At 41.9% G+C, this 16,317-nt stretch overlaps 1 long non-coding RNA gene across 1 annotated transcript in view; it reads left to right on the plus strand.

Moving 5' to 3' along the window:
• LOC132206171 (uncharacterized) overlaps nt 1–11,530 on the plus strand; it is a 57,967-nt gene extending 46,437 nt beyond the window's left edge. The window contains exon 3 of the long non-coding RNA XR_009442883.1: nt 10,905–11,530. This is a non-coding gene — a long non-coding RNA (uncharacterized LOC132206171). The remainder of the gene's footprint in view (nt 1–10,904) is intronic.
• Nucleotides 11,531–16,317: the final 4,787 nt, after the last annotated feature.

A 16,317-nucleotide genomic window follows, 5' to 3' on the forward strand; every position in this document is an offset into this window, starting at 1 on the left:
TTAGCTGAAACTTCAAAACAGCTTCTTAAAATGCAACAGTGAAACGTGAACAACTTACAGATCCTGTCAAAGCTCTGAGAATCTTTCATTTGCTGAGCTCTTCCCAGTATTATTTATAGTAGATTCAATTTTCTTTGCTGTATATTTTTCCATTGCTAAGAAACCTGTGCAATGGGAAATAGCTGTATTTTTGAGGCTGATTTGGGCACTGATGCATGTGATAAACAAACTGCAGGATTACCAGTTTCCACAGATGTTTGACAATGATCTCGCCTGCAAGTTATTGTCCTGTATATGTTATTACAAGGCACAAGGTAATTGCTGCCTACAGTTTATACTGCAGGTAGTTAATGGCATCAGATAACACAGAACACAGGCCTAACAATAGTAACATCTACCCAGCCCTGGGAATAAGCAGTCACTGGCAGAGTCAATGAGGTAAACAAGTTCCAACAGTTCGCTAGGGAGTATAGCCTACAGGGACTATCACAGTTCACTAACAAGCATGTAGAGGATACGAGGTACGACATTTATCGATGAGTAAGGTGCAAATGCATGGACATTTTCAAGATTTGAAGATAATATCTCAGCTGCCTCATGGAAAATGCCAAAGGCTAAATGCACTTTGTCTGCAAAACTGATGAAGGTTATAATGGCTTTCCTTGTCAGGCATGAGACCATGATGTAGCATAATTAGCGCAAGTCGATGCATTCTGCATAGAATAATAATGTGTAATAACCCAGCTGTGTTATGTCAGTACACAGAATTAAAGTGCCAATGAAGTTACTAATGAGGATTGAATGTTGTAAATGGCTACTTAGGGTAATTTCTCCAGAACCTGCTGCTCAGGAGCAGCATGTGAAGTGTAGGAACAGCAGCATTTTAGTCCCACCTCCAACTTGTACCCCATTCGTTGCATTTTGGTAAAACCAACAAGGGCAGGACTTATACAATTTAATGTCTGAGCCCTGAGTAGTGCTATAGAACAGAGGGACCTAGGGGTGCAAGTGCATAATTCCTTGGAGTTTGCGACACATATAGACAGGATGATTAAAAAGGCGTTTAGCACGCTTGCCTTCATTGCTGAGACTTTTCAGTATAGGAGATGGGAAGTCATGTTGAGGTTGTGCGGGACATTGGTGAGGCCTCTTCTGGAATACTGTGTCCAATTCTGTTATAAGAAAGATATTTTTAAGCTACAGTGCGTTCAGAAGAGAGTTACCAGGATGTTGCTGGGTATTGAAGGTTTGAGTTATAAGGAGAGGCTAAGACATTTTTCACTGGAGTGTAGGAGGTTGAGACGTGACCTTATAGAGATTGATAAAATCATGAGGGGTATGGATAGGGTTAATGTTAGGTGTCTTTTCCCTGGGATGGGGGATTTCAAGACCAAGAGGCATACTTTAAGATGTGAGGAGAGAAATTTAAAAAAGGCAAGAAGGGCAAATGTCTTACACGGAAGGTGGTTCACGTGTGGAATGGACTTCCTGAGGAAGTGGTGGATGTGGGCACAGTTACAACTTTTGAAACTTAGATAAGTACATGAATAGTAAAGGTTTGGAGGGATATGGCTCGGGAGCAGCAGGTGTGATGAGCTTATGGTCTGTTTCCATATTGTATGACTTAATGTCTGTGATTGTGTGGTATTGCATTTCCTTGCTCTATGAATAAATTTGCTGAATCTTGTCCTCAATGACATCTCCAGCTCAGTGTTCATTTTACCAAAGTTAATGTGTTAACAATATGAAGGACACATTAGTTCCTGTCTGAAACTGGGATCTGTGTGCCATCACCCTACCCAAACTAAATGTCCTTCCTGTCTCTTGTCTCCACTTCTGGGAGCTTGTGTTCAACTATAGCGTTCTGCTGCAGCATTGCCCACTTTCCCCATATGTCAGAGTCACCTTTGCTAAAAGACTTGATGGAGTAATACCCCTCTTTGTGGAGTGATAAGAATTTCACAGTGCTGCTGTATTTGACAAGAGCTATGCATCTTACTACAGCAGGGAAGAGTGAGTGCACACCGTTAGTGATGGAGGGCTCTGAGCATAGGCTGATAGATATAGCTACCATATCAGACCAACCCTTAGGTCACCCCTCCTAAAATAAGTTTAAGATGAGAGGCAAAAACCTTGGAAGAGACTTGAGGGGCAACTTTTTCACTCAGAGGGTGGAACCAACTGCCAGAGGAAGTGGTCGATATAGGTACAGTTACAACATTAAAAAGGCATTTGGACAGGCACATGGATAGGAAATGTTTGAAGGGATATTGGCCAAACACATCCAAATGGGACTAGTTCAGTTTATGAAACCTGGTTAACATAGGAAAGTTAGGCCTAAATGCCTGTTTCTGTCTTTTATATGACTCAATGACTCTATGACCAAGCCAATATACTATATTCTCCGTGATTCCAAATCATAAAGTATTGAGCTCACAGCGTGCAATGAGATTGTTCAGCCCATTAGGCTCTGCTGACCCTGCCACTGTTCCAATTTCATGTAGAATTCCACAGCAGACAGAAGGAAATGATTATTCTCACTTTACTATGTCCAGCCTGCTGAGCTTTATTCTTTTCATTGCTCGAGTTTATTAGTTGGCTTGTAATTATTTAAATGTTGTTTCTGTCATGTTATTCCCACAATACTTTTAAGCTTTGATGAATTCTACTTGCAGTTCTGAAGAAATCATGAGGTTTATAAAATCATGAGGGGCATAGATAAGTGACTGGCCATGTGCTCTCCCCAGGGTAAGGAAGTCCAAAACAAGAGGGCATAGCTTTAAGGTGAGAGGGGAAAGGAACCTGAGGGGCAATGTTTTCACACATAAGGTGGGAGACATTTGGACAGTAATGTGGATAGGAGAAGTTTGGGGGATATGGGCCAAAGCCAGGAAAAGGGCACGTGCTCAGTTCAGGAAACCTGGTCGGCATGGACAGGTTGGGCTGAAGGGCCCATCTCCATGCTGTATGACTCGAATTTGCCTGACAAAGGATTATACATTGAGTGAAGAAAGTCACCAGTAGTAATAATTGTTTACTGACTTAATCAGAAAATCATACAGAATCGATTCAGCACGTCAAGCTGAATCTTGTGAAGGGTTTGGAGTTCCTAGTTGCTGGCTAGAGATTCAGCAATAGGTCTAAGTTGCCTCTATTAGGGAAGACTTAACATGACTTGTCCGACCCAGTGACAGAGATGGGCCATTGCTGGGATCCAGGGCCCTGAGGGCATGTTTTAGGGATGGGCAAGATCTGCTGACATGAGCTGCCAGTCAATTAGTGACCAACTACTCCAGCAGTGCAAAACAGAAGGCAGTAGCTGCTACTGGTACTGTGCCCATTCCAGTCTATCATATTACTGGAACCCACGCTAGAGGTGAAGGTGGGGAGGGGATTCCAGCAATAAAGGCAGCAGGGTGGCTTTCAGTGGGCTTTCTGCTGATCTGATGCCGAATATTTCAATTGAGTGCAGAGCTGGAACAAGGATACCCAAGCTCCAACTCCAGGAACATGGGACCCAAAGAGACAGGGTTTTCCTGCTGTGTTCCCCACACAGCAAGCTACAACTGGCTACACTGCTCACTGGGCTCCTCCCTGGCATTTTAACCAAGGCCAAAAGGTGGATGTGGGAAATAAAGTCTTGTGTGATTAACAACTGAATGGAAGAGTGGTGCCCCACTGGTAAAATTCTCAGTCCTGAGTCTGAAGGTTCTGGATGTAAGCTTGCTTGCTGAGATGGAAGGTTCGTTTTCAGACGTTTCATCACCATTCTAGGTAACATCATCAGTGAGCCTCCTGTGAGGCGCTGGTGTTATGTCCCACTTTCTTTATATGTGTTTAGGTTTCCTTGGGTTGGTGATGTCATTTCCTGTGTTGGTGATGTCATTTCCTACCCTTTTTCTCAGAGGGTGGTAGATGGGCTCCAAATCAATGTGTTTGTTGATGGAGTTCCGGTTGGAATGCCATGCTTCTAGGAATTCTTGTGCGTGTCTCTGTTTGGCTTGTCCTAGGATGGATGTGTTGTCCCAATTGAAGTGGTGTCCTTCCTCTTCTGTATGTAAGGATATCAGTGATAGTGGGTCATGTCGTTTTGTGGCTAGTTGATGTTCATGTATCCTGGTGGCTAGCTTTCTGCCTGTTTGTCCAATGTAGTGTTTGTCACAGTTCTTGCAAGGTATTTTGTAAATGACGTTCGTTTTGCTTGTTGTCTGTATAGGGTCTTTTAAGTTCATTAGCTGCTGTTTTAGTGTGTTGGTGGGTTTGTGGGCTACCATGAAGGTTGTCAGATTAAGCCCCACTCCAGATTTCTGAGTGATTATCCAAACTGATTCTCTCTTTTGAATAAGATGTTAAACCCCAAGGGCTTTGTTGGTCATCTCCAGGCAATATAAGAGATCCCTGTGGTACCATTTCAAATAGCTGGGATGTTCTTCCTGGAACTCTGGCTAGCATTTAACTCAAACAGCATCACTGAAACAAGATTATTCTGGCCATTATCACATTGCAAATGTGAGTTTCCTGATATTCAACAGTTGCTATGCTTCAAAATGTACTTAGATCATCTTGAAAGGTTTTAGAAAACCTGAAATGTGCTTTCTAGTCTTCCAACTACGCTTTTAACTCTGCGTGTTTTAATCAAGATGTTTATGCAAGAGGTCATTTGATATAGTGATCTGGAAATTCCTCAGGGGGAGAAGTCATCAAGGAGTTGTAAACGACTTAGCAGATTTTATATTGATTTATTCTGGAATTTCCAATGGAATTACACTTAATTGAACTAATTGATGGGTAGCATAGTGGCTCAGTGGTTTCCACTGCAGCCTCACAGTGCCAAGGACCTGGTTTCAATTCCACTCTTGGACAACTGTCTGTTTGCACATTCTCCCCGTGTCTGTGTGGGTTTCTCCTCACAGTACAAAGATTGTATGGACTCAACCTGCAAGTTTACCTTGAGAGAATCCTGGACTAGAATTCCCAAGTCTCATTACACTTAGAACATAGAACATAGAAAAGTACAGCACAGTACAGGCCCTTCGGCCCACGATGTTGTGCTGTAGAATAATCCTCATCCAAAGATAAAATAACCTAACCTACATTCCCCTCAGTTCACTGCTGTCCATGTGCACGTCCGGCAGTTGCTTAAATGTCACTATGACTCTGCTTCCACGACTACCACTGGTAAACTATTCCATGCGCTCACAACTCTCTGGGTGAAGAACCTCCCTCTGACGTCTCCTCTATACCTTCCTCCTAACACCTTAAAACTATGGCCCCTCGTGGCAGTCAATCCTGTCCTGGGGAAAAGTCTCTGGCTATCGACTCTATCCATGCCTCTCATTACCTTGTACACCTTCAGGCTTTTGAATATTCTCCCCATTTAGAAAATAGTCCATGTTTTTGTTCTTCTTGCCAAAGTGCATGACCTCACACTTACCACATCGTATTCCATCTGCCACTTCTTTGCCCACTCTCCTAACCTGTCCAAGTCCTTCTGCAGCCTCCCTGCATCCTCAGTACTACCTGTCCCTCCACCTATCTTTGATCATCTACAAATTTACCCAGAATGTCCTCAGTTCCTTCATCTAGATCATTAATATATAAAGTGAAAAGTTGTGGTCCCAGCATTGACCCTTGCGGAACACCACTTGTCACTGGCTACTATCCTGAGAAAGATCCTTTTATCCTCACTCTCCGCTTTCTGACATCCAGCCAATCTTCTATCCATGCTAGCACCTTGCCTCTAACACCGTGGACCCTTATCTTACTCAGGAGCCTCCTGTGTGGCACCTTGTCAAAGGCCTTCTTGAAGTCCAGGCAGATAAGTCTCTCCTTGGCTCTCCTTGGCCTACCCTGCTCATTACTTCCTCAAAGAATTCTAAAAGCTTTATCAGGCATGACCTCCCCTTGATGAAACCATGCAAACTTTGTCCTATTTTACAACATACTTCCAAGTTTTCAGAAATCTCATCCTTCATAATGGACTCTAAAATCTTACCCGTGACCAAGGTTAGGCTAATCAGCCTATAATTTTCAACCTTTTGCCTTACTCCCTTTTTAAACAGGGGTGTCACATTAGTGATTTTCCAGTCCTCTGGGACCCTCCCTGACTAGCAATTCCTGAAAAATCACCGCTATCACCTTGACTATCTCTTCAGCTATTTCCTTAAAAATTCTGCAATGTAGCCCATCTGGTCCAGATGATTTGCCCACCTTCAGACAATTCAGTTTTTCTAGCACCTTTTCCTCGATGATGGGCAACATACTCAGCTCTGCCCTGACTGTCTTGAATTTTTGGGATGTTACCTGTGTCTTCCACCGTGAAGACTGAGGCAAAGTAATTATTCAGATCCTCAGCCATTTCCTTGTTCCCCACTACTATCTCTCCAGCATCATTTTCCAGCGGTCCAATGCCCACTTCTGCCTCTCTTTTTCCCCTTTATACATCTAAAGAAACTCTTACAATCCTCCTTTACATTACTGGCTAGTTTATCCTCATATTTAATCTTCTCCCTCCTGATTTTTTTTTTGTTGCCCTCTGTTGGTCCTTGTAAGCTTCCCAATTTTCTGTTTTCCCACAGCCTTTCACCACATTATATACTTTCTCTTTTGCTTTTATGCTATCCCTGACTTCCCTAGTCAGCCATGGTTGCCTCATCATCCCTGTTTAATGCTTCTTTTTCCTAGGGATAAATTCTTGCTGTGTCTCCTGAATTCCTCCTAGAAACTCCTGCCATTGCATTGTCTATCCTGCTCAGCTCCTCTCCCAGTCAATTCTGCCCAGTTCCTCCCACATGCCTCTGTAGTTGCCTTTATTCAGCTGTAATACTGTTACCTCTGATTCTATCTTCTCCCTCTCAAATTGCAGAGTAGATTCTGTCATGTTGTGATTACTGCCTCCTAAGGGTCCCTTTACCTTAAGTTCCCTTAACAAGTCTGCCACATTGCACAACACTATGCCCAGTTTTGCCTGTCCCCTAGTGGGCTCCACCACAAGCTGTTCCAAAACGCCGTCTCGTAGACATTCCACAAATGCCTTTTGTTCTAATCCACTACCAACCTGATTTCCCCAGACCACCTGCATATGGAAATTCCCCATGCTCACTGTAACTCTGCCTTTCTTACACACTTTCTCTGTCTCCTGGTGTATTTTGTGCCCCAGCTCCTGACTGCTGTTTGGAGGCCTGTACATAATTCCAACAATGCTATTTTTTTACCTCTGTGGTTCCTTAAATCTACCCATACAGCTTCCACACTTCTGACCTTCTTTCATTTCTCACCATTAATTTAATTTCATTTCTTACTGATAAGGCAACCCATACCCCTCTGTCCACCTGCCCATCTTTTCAATAAGATGTACATTCTTGAATATTCAGCTCCCAATCCTGATCCCTTTGCAGCCACGTCTCCGTAATACCCACCATGTCTTACCTGCCAATTTCGATCTGCACTACAAGCTCATTTACCTTATTCCTTATACTGTGTGCATTCAGATGTAACACCTTCAGTCCTGTAGTAACCATGCCTCTTCTCATTGCCACTCGTTTATCCAGTGCGCTTGAAGTTTGATTCCTAACCCTTTCCAAATACTCTGTCCTATTTGTGTCTTTGCTGGAGGCTTTAATAATCTCTCCAGATTTCTATTTTCCATGCAGTGGAATCTACACCTACAGATGTTAACCTGCTGCTTTATTCCCCACAGGGAGAAATTATACCCTTCCATTCTCCCCCCTAACTTTCTTATTTGAAGTCCTGTTGCCCAGTCTATTTACCCTTTTTGCTAGGACATTGGTCCCAGTGGTACAAATCCCTCCTGTTCCAATACTGATGCCAGTGCTCCATGAAAAGGAACCCCTCTTTCCCCCACCACTCTTTTAGCCACATGTTTACTTCTCTTATTCTCTTGGCCCTGTGCCAATTTTCATGTGGCTTGGGCAGTAATCCAGAGATAATAACACTTGAGGGCCTGCTCTTTATTTTGGTTCTTAGCTCCTGATAATCCCTGAACTTCTTTCTTTGTCTTGCCTATGTTGTTCGTTCCGGCATGTACCACAACACCTGGATCCTCCCCCGTACAGGATCCTTACATGAATAAACCATTCAGGGCCTCAAGCATGGCTGAGCCATTCACTGAGATCATGGCTCTGTGTTGACGTTGTCTGCTTGCCATGCCTCCGAAACGGTTTATACCATTGGAGTGCAAAAAAACAATTGATCTCAGATTTTAGATCATGAATTAAGTTTACATTTAGTACTTTATATGGGAGAGAATCCCAGGACTCCATCACCATTTGGGTGAAGAAATGTTTCCCAGCTTCTGTCCTGAATGACCTGGCTCTGATCTTACGGTGATGTCCTCCAATTCTATTCCTGCTTAGTCTTACGATGGACAGAACTTTGGAACCACTGCCAATACCTCCATACTTCCAAGTGACACTGTACATGTGCAGATGTTTGTTGTCACTGCCATTCCAAGTCCGTACAAAATCCTACAAACCTCAATCTAATCCCCCAGTACCTTCTGTATTCCAGGGAATATAAACCTAGCTCATGTAATTTTACCTGATAACCCATAACATTCCGTACTGTATTTCTTCCAAGGCCAATGTGTCTCTTCTTTGATGCCATGTCTGGAACTTGGAGAGATTTTCTAACTAGGGCTTGTATTGCTGTAGCAAAACTCTCTCCCCTTTCTAGTCTACCCCTGTCTGATATCAAGGCTCACATTCCATTCCCTAGCTGTACAAATTACTATGCCACCAATAATTTGTCATTGGCAGTCTTGGATACATAACCTTTTAATGTGTTATCCAAGTATGGTAAACATTCAAGGCCACAGAACAGATTATTGTGGGACAATTTAAGTATGTAGAATTGATCCATTTTCTACCTTCTGCCGTCTTAACTGATTTCCTATGCAGATCAAAAGTTCACCTCAAACTCCATAAACTTTAATTTTAATTGTCTGTGATCATGAAGAACCTTATTAAATACCATATAAACTGTATCCATTCCCCTATCTATGGTTTTAGATACTTCCTGCAAAAATCAATTAGGATAGTTGGATGTAACAACCTTTAAAGATCAAAGTTGGCGCTCTCTTATCATCTCAAATTCCAAACAATGTTCCAGTCCTTGATTCGTTATTAGTTTTCCTTACCAGGTTCATTATTTCCTTTTCTATAGTGAAGATCAGTGCAGTTTAATTATACAATGAGTCTGTCATTTCCTTATATTCATTTGCAATATTACCCTGATGATTTTTAATGTTATTCTTGACTACTTTCTTTCTTTTAATTTAATAATAAAGGCATTTTGCAATAATCTCAACACACAGAACATGTTTCATTCATATTGCCCCTTTGCAGTTCTAAAGATTTTGACTATCTTTAATGATGGTTATATTGCTCCTGTCAATCTGCATTTTTTTTGTACCCAGATAAACTTTGTTTTGTTTCATTTCATTTTCCCTCCCTTCATTTGACATTGTTTTAACAGGAAGTGGCTATTTCTCCTTAGCAGTGTATTCTGGATTAAGCCACTGCTCATGTGCTGCATCTCCTAATAACATTTTCTGGCCAGTTTTTTTTAGCTGTCGCTCTCTGCTTCACCTTGTTAAAGCTAGCAATGCCAAAATGGAGAAGAATGCCCCAACTAAGGTGCGCAGCAGGGCAGCTGCGTAGCAACCTGCAAGTTCCTGCACTGGCCTCATTGAGCTAATTTGCCTGTGCAGCCTTGAAAGAAAATTCGAACAGCCTCTGCACTTAAAGAAGTCAGCCACACACCACAGCAAAACGCTATAGGCTAAGTTGGTGATGACTGTGTTAAGCCTTTTCAAAGCAACTATTGAATTCAGTCATGCTTTGATCATCTTCAGGCAAGTGAGTGTCTTGCAGCACAGTGGCAGTGTCTCAACCTCCAGTCTAGAATGCCTGAGTTCATGTTCCACTGACTCCATTGGTGACATCTCTGAACAGGAAGAATAGAAAATATCTGAATGAGTGTTTAATTACAAACTAGTGTAGAGTAATGACATATGATAATGTTTTGGATTGACTTTTTACAGCACATGTGTCTCGGTACAGTGAAAAGTTTCGTTTTGCATGCAGTACAGACAGATCATACCATACAAAGTGCATTAAGGTAAGAGAACAGAGCGAGCAATACAAAGTTACAGCTGCAAGGAAGGCACATAAAAAGCATGACCAACGTTGGATTTGAAATTTGAGAGGGCCATTCTGAAGTCTAATAAAGCAGGGAAGAAACTGTTTTCGAACCTGTTGGCGCATAACATGGGATACAACAATGCCAGTGTCACAGGTGAAGTGACGGGAAAGCACACAGGCACAGAGTTTATAGGTAGAGAGATCAAAATATCACACAAATGGTGTGAGTGGAGTGTAGAATAGTAAGTCTCTGCAGGTAATCAAAAGTTTCAGATGGTGTGAGTAAAGCATCAACAGCTGAATAACAAGTGAAGGGATGACCTAAAATCTGATAAAATGAGACAAAGAGATAATTACAAAAAAAAAGATGGTGCTGGATACAAGCCAAATAACTAGAATAACTTGATAAGTAGAAGAGTCACACGCTGAGGATCTAACCAAAATAATAAGTAATCCAAATGGTACAAATTAATTAAGATGGAGAGATTATAACAATTTATTAAGTTGATACTGTCACAAACAACTGCCAAACCTTAAACGGACCATCGCTCGCAGCAAACTACCCAGCAGGCTTCAGGATGGCACCAAACACAACACCACACAACCCTGTCATGGCAACCTCTGCAAGACATGTCAGACCTTCGACATGGACACAACCATCACACATGGGAACACCTCCCACCACGTACACGGCAGATACTTATGTGACTCGACCAATGTTGTTTATCTCATACACTGCAGGCAATGATACCCAAGGCATTGGATATTGGTGAGACCATGCAGACAACGGATAGATGGACACCATGCAACAGTCGCCAGACACGAATGTTCCCACCCCGTAGGGGTTAAGGGGCCAAGGACATTCAGCCTCAGATCTTCAGGCCAGCATCCTCCAAGGCAGACTCTGAGGTACATGACAATGAAGAATCACTGAGCAGAAATTGATAGCCAAGTCCCGTACCCATGAAGACGGCTGTGATCTTGGATTCGTGTCACGCTACGTGTGACCCCACCACACTGTTCTGTATCTGTAAAATCTTCTGTACTGTCCTGTTTTGACACCCTCACCTTAATAAATTGTAATGATCTCCCAACCTTAATTTGTGTAGTTTTGGATTACTTTTTACTTTGGTTAGAACCACAGCATGGACTCATACCTATCATGTTACTCCAGCCATGCGATCTTGCACCACCTTATTTTTAATTCTTCTGTAATTATCTTTGTGCCTCATTTATTCGGATTGTAGGCCATCCCTTCACTTGTTATTCAGCTGCTGACACTTTACTCACACTATCTAATACTTGTGATCATCTGCATGGGCTTATTATTCAACACACCCACCCATGCCATTCATATGATCTTTTAATCTCTCTGCCATTGATCTCGCTGCCTATAAATTCTATGCCAATGTGCATCTGTCACACTCGACCTGATGAAGGAGCTACGCTCCAAAAGCTTGTAGTTTCAAATAAACCTGTTGGATTGTAACCTGATGTTGTGTGATTTCTGACTTTGTCCATTCCAGTCCAATACCAGCACCTCCACATCAGCATCACAGTGTTAGGAGAGAACTGGAAGGGAGTCGAACTGTAACACGATCTTGAGAGATTGCAAATATATTCTAAGCTGTAAAATAAAACATTCTTGCAGAAAGCACCATGGACTCAAGGTTAAACAGGTCCAATACATATGGTGAAGCACCTAGGTCATTTGCCACCACTAAATTGACTCAAGCTTCTCCTACAGTTTGTTCTAGAATATATTGCTGTAGAAAGTTATCTTGAATGCATTCCAGAAATTCACTCCCTTTTGATTTGAGCTGTTTTGTGTTTCTAATTACCAGCTCCCAAATAAAGGAATGTCTTAACTTTAACCTCAATTTAATAAGGGTGCAGCAATAACTCGCTACAAGTTGGGTGGGAAATTGTTGTCAGCAAGATCATCATAGCTTTTTAATTTTTTAATGCTGCCTTAGACGCTCATGTAGGGTTCGCTGAAAGAAAAGAGCCATTTATCCAGCAGCAAGCATAGCCAAGAGAAACATTCAGAATGAATTTGCTGACAAACTTACTTGAATACGATTAGATATCAAGGTCAGACATGCATGTTTAGAAAGCTTGGGGGGTGTTCGCCAAACTGGGATACATAGATGGAAAGTTTGTCTGACAGGATAGAGTTAAATCATGAAAGAATGACTTTCCTGAGTACATCATTAACATCATGAGAAAGTGCGGGGTCTGATTGAAAAGTAGAAACAAGTTCGCCTTGTTCTGTAGGTCCCTGAAGCAGAAATAGAAAGAGAGAGAGAAAAAGCTGAGCTTTACTTCATTCAGTGCCCATGGACCATGCACCTATGAAAGACCATATTGTACATTTAAGAAAACATCTCTCCAGACACAGGTGCAGCTGTACAGGACATTTTTTGTGAATGTGCTGATTAAATACATAAACTTACAATGACATTAGAATATTTATCCCGTTTCGGTTAATAATGAGAATGTAAATGAATCATATCCGTGACATGAATTCATTGCCAGAAGGATTTGGGGTCCAGTCTTCAGTTTAGGCATTCGGGATTGCCTTGGCGTCTCTAAAGATTATAGATTAATCTTCCAGACTCTATTATGAGTAACCTAGGAGAGAAGTCAAAGGAATGTACTTATATTTTAATTTTCTTGGAATGTTTTAGTTTATTAGTTATGAAAAATTAGCCACGAGACTAAAAGTTGTTTGGATCAACATCAAGGAATCACCCACTAGGGCAATGAAGGTTCTGATCGCTCTCCAGTTGGTGAAAGTGGTACACTACAAATGCGGGCACGACGAGTGATCAATGGCGTGGGTGTGGGAAGGTTGAAAGCAGGAAACTGCTTTTGTTCCTTCATTCTTCCAATCAGTGTGGGCATTGCTGGCAAGGCTAACACTTGCTGCCCATCCTTCACAGCCCATATCCTGAGGACTTGCTGCGCCCTTGGAAAGGGCCCCGCATTGCCTGGAGCCACATGGAGGCCAAACAGCAGGTAAAGACAGCAGTTTTCCTGCCCTGAAAGAAAATTAGAGAACTAGATGTATTTTTACGACAAGTCAGTTTCATGATCACCATTAAATGAGACTGTAATTTTAATCCTTTGCCTGCGAGTTGTTACTCCAACTGTCTTGGTGATTCGAACACTCAGCATTCAGAATTGCTATTGTACACCGCCATCTCTTTCACCAGATTAAACCTCAAAAGGTTGCCCATCATACTACTGTTTGGCACAACACAGTTCCTGCTGATTTAAACTCAGGTCTACCTCTGGTGCCCGTTCTGTGCAGCGCTCTGCATTTGGAGCTGCATTGACAGGGAAGCATCCAATACACTACATGAAAAATCCTATGGACGTAAATCTTAGCTGAGTGGGATAATTCCCAACCTTTGATAGTTAGTCAAAATATTGTTTTAAGTTCAATAAGACTTTCAAGTTCCTCTGCTTCAACCTGACTGCTGGCTCATGATTACCCATTTTATACAACTGCACAAAGTCTACATTCAGAATTTTAACAAGAATTTGTAACATGGATTCAAGGGAGAGCCAATGTAATTTTCCCATTACTATAAGTGGGCGGATGGTTTATGTCCACAGGGATATTCTTAAAGAAACAGAATTTTTTTATCAGGAGGAGCAGGCCAATATGTCACATAGAAATTTATCTGGTTTTTCCTTTGATTTATTAATATTTTTCTAAAATAACAGATATTTACAGTAAGTAAATATAGCTCAAAGTTAAACAGCTGAAGCCTTTGGATCAGGTTTGTGGTAATCAACCTCCTTCGAGCCAAAAACATTTACTTTATGGAAACAGAAGTATTTCCTTCTGGGAGGCCAGCCTTTTCACTGTTGCAGCTGATGACAAGAATTTTATTCGCATCTCACTAAATGTTCTACAAAGTGATATATTCGGTTTGACACGCGGAGGGTGAGGTCAAATTAACGCAAGGAACATGGAGTGGCTGGGAATTCAAAACTTCAAGAGGTGCTTGAAACTTGACCAGGAATGGGGAAAGTGCAACTTTCGTCCACTCTGGAGCATGGTCTCAAATCCCAGTGGATTGCCTGGAGTATAATAGTCATTATTTAAGAAGGTTCTTGACATAGACTTCATTTTCAGTCATTCCCCAAAGCATGTCCACCATCTTCAAGACACAAGTAAGTAGTGTGGTGGAATATTTCCCACTTAGTGCAACTCCAGCAACACTCAAGAAGCTTGACACCATCTAGGATAAAGCAGCCCGCTTGATTGGCACCACATCCAATGTTTCCTTTAAGCTGCAGATGCTCCAAGGCTCGATCAACAGTGATTGACGTGCCAACACCACTTGCGTTGACCTCTGACTGTAGAGGTCATAGAGTCATACAGTACAGAAACAGACTTGGTCAATGCCGAACATAATCCCAAACGAAACTAGTCCCACCTGCCTGCTCCTGGCCCATATCCCTTCAAACATCTCCTAAATGGATCTCAGGGCTCCTCACCGAAAAAAAACTAGCAGAATGTTGACCTTAAAGATTGACTCCCTCCACTGCCGACAATCAGTAGCAGCAATGTGTTCTATCTACAAGCGCATAGCAGTGATTCACCAAAGATCCTCAGACAGCACCTTCCAAGCTCACAACCACTTTCATCAAGAAGGACAAGAGCAGCAGATACATGGGAACATCACTTCCACATTCCCCTCCAAGCCACTCACCATCCTGACTTGGGGATCTATCGCTGTGCCTTCACTGTTGCTGGGTCAAAATCCTGGAATTCCCTCCCTAAGGGCATCGTGTGTCTGTTTACAGCACATGGGCTGCAGGTGTTCAAGAGGCAGCTCACCACCACCTTGTCAAGGGCAACTAGGGAAGGACAATAAATGCTGGGCCCAGCCAGCGACACCCACAGCCCATTAAGTAACAAAAATATTGACATCTGCCATGTGTTATTCTCTCAAGAAGAGGCCATAGGCATTCTTATAAAAGATTTATTCACAGGGTGAACCATTTCAGATATATCGCTCCTAACATCAGTAGTTGTCTCTTGATATGTACTCAAATAACGATCCAGTCAACATCTTCCATCACTATGTAGTTAATATCAGCTGAGAAAACTAAGTTCCAAAAAGAAGTATTCACATTTAGTTTTGAATTCCAAACATTGTTAGGTACAGCTAACATGCTGAGAAGTTAATTATACATGTGAAAGGCAACCGTTTTAAAATTTAACACATTCTCTAGAATCCCAAAGCAACCCTGAATGGCATAGAAACCTCGTAAATAGATGCAAAGATAGGCCATTTTGTCCCATCAAATATGCTGCACCATTCAATATGATAGTCCAACTCAATACCCTGTCCCCGCTTTCTCCCCACACCCTTTGATCCCTTTAATCCTAAAAACTTTATCTAACTCATTCTCGAAAACATTTAACATTTTAGCTACAGTGTCTTTCTGTGGGAGAAAGGATGAAAAAATGCAGAGCCATTGTGGTGTGCACAGAATTGGCGCAATAGTGGATCATAATAATTTACATGTCAGTTTTGTTCAATAGCAACTCCAGAAGTATCAGTAGGTGATTGATGTTAGTCATGTGTACCGAGCTACAGTGATCAAAGCTCTTTTGAATATCATACAGGCAGATTTTACCAGAGTACATCAAGGCAGCAGAACAGAGTGCAGAACACAGTATTACAGCTGAAGAGAAAATATAGAGAAAGAGATCAGAACTAACATTTGAGAGGTCCATTCAGAAGATGACAGGAAAATTAATCCCCTTATATATATTTTGGACATATATTGAAAGGGAAAAATAGGCCTCACAAACCATCTACCAATTGTTTGTGCTGTAAATGTAAATGAATATGTGAATAGAGAAATGCAGTAATATTGAGAGATAATGGGAACTGCAGATGCTGGAGATTCCAAGATAATAAAATGTGAGGCTGGATGAACACAGCAGGCCAAGCAGCATCTCAGGAGCACAAAAGCTGACGTTTCGGGCCTAGACCCTTCATCAGAGAGGAAGGGTCTAGGCCCGAAACGTCAGCTTTTGTGCTCCTGAGATGCTGCTTGGCCTGCTGTGTTCATCCAGCCTCACATTTTATTATCTTGCAGTAATATTGAATTCACTTTAAAC

The sequence above is a fragment of the Stegostoma tigrinum genome, chromosome 33 (assembly GCF_030684315.1).
Source record: "Stegostoma tigrinum isolate sSteTig4 chromosome 33, sSteTig4.hap1, whole genome shotgun sequence".
NCBI classification, from domain to species: Eukaryota; Metazoa; Chordata; class Chondrichthyes; order Orectolobiformes; family Stegostomatidae; genus Stegostoma; species Stegostoma tigrinum.